The sequence below is a fragment of the Cynara cardunculus genome (assembly GCF_001531365.2).
Source record: "Cynara cardunculus var. scolymus isolate 2C chromosome LG 13, CcrdV1, whole genome shotgun sequence".
Classification (NCBI taxonomy): domain Eukaryota; kingdom Viridiplantae; phylum Streptophyta; class Magnoliopsida; order Asterales; family Asteraceae; genus Cynara; species Cynara cardunculus.
The window spans coordinates 32665953-32667206 of record NC_037540.1 but is presented as its reverse complement, the minus strand read 5'-3'; positions in this window follow the sequence as shown (position 1 = coordinate 32667206).

Genomic DNA, 1254 nt, shown 5'->3' with positions numbered 1-1254 from the left:
GGTCCACCGATGGATACTTTCTTCTTCATCATGTCATTATCTTGTGCTGCAAGCGTTCCATATACATCATAATGTGACCAGCCGTCTAAGTCCTGATTAGCTTGAAGGGACATTGACAACTTAGTCCATTCATCGCCAAGACTTTTTAGGAACAAAACATTGTTTTCTTCCTTTGTTCTGGTGATATCATTTCGATGACATTGATTAATCAATGTGTTGAAACGATCATAAGTCTTCTTTATTGGTTCATCAGGAAGAGCTTTGAAGTTGGTGTATTCGTTGAGACATTGTGCTCTACGATTCTTCTTTGTTTTGGCTCCTCCTTCCAATTGGCTCGCAAGTTCATCCCACAATTCCTTTGCTGTGGAGCATGCATCAAGGGATTGAAAAATTTCATGGAGAATGGCCATGATGATTAGTCGCTTGGCCTTCTTGTCAGTTTCCACACGCTCAATATCGTCTTCATCCCAGTTTTTCTCATCCTTGGGCATGTAAAATGCAGGAATTTCTGCTGTGGTATTTGTTCCTGGGACTCTTGGGACAAGAGTCTGTGGAACATAAGGACCCTCCATTACCGATCGCAGGAGGTTTTGGTCCATTCCTTCCAAGAAGTTTACCATCCTTATTCTCCATTGTGGGTACTCTTCTCGTTGAAGAGTTGGAGGCATGGTGAGGGAACCAACACTATATGCGGAATTCCAGTTGGCCATCAAATTTACGTTTTTGGTGAAAATATTTTGTGAATTGAGAGATTTTAGATGATCGTTTGATTGGATAAACAATCAATTGGTTCTGATACCAATTGTTGATCCCAGATCTCTCCATAACATTAATAATCAAGTTAGAAATAACCAAATTATAGTGTTTTAATGAACAAAATGATGAACACTCAAGAACAATGTATRAACATTCAAAGAACAATCTTGAGTGCCAATAATTTCACTTTATTCAATATGAAAACGTAAAAAAGACATTGATTACAATAGGCCTAATCACCTATTTATACTAGCAATAAGAAGATAACTATCTAGCCAATCTTCTAAGAAAGATAATGTTTATCTAAGAATGGATAAGTTATTAATCAAGATAAACTTGAAATCTAGCTGTCGATTTGTTATCTCCAACTGTCTTCTATGATATGTTAATTCAACCTTATCTTCATATCTTCATCGTATGCCTCTGGTTGAATTGCTGAAGAAAACTCTAAATGTTGTTAACCAGAGGGGTGATGAAGATGCTCTTTCCATCGCATCT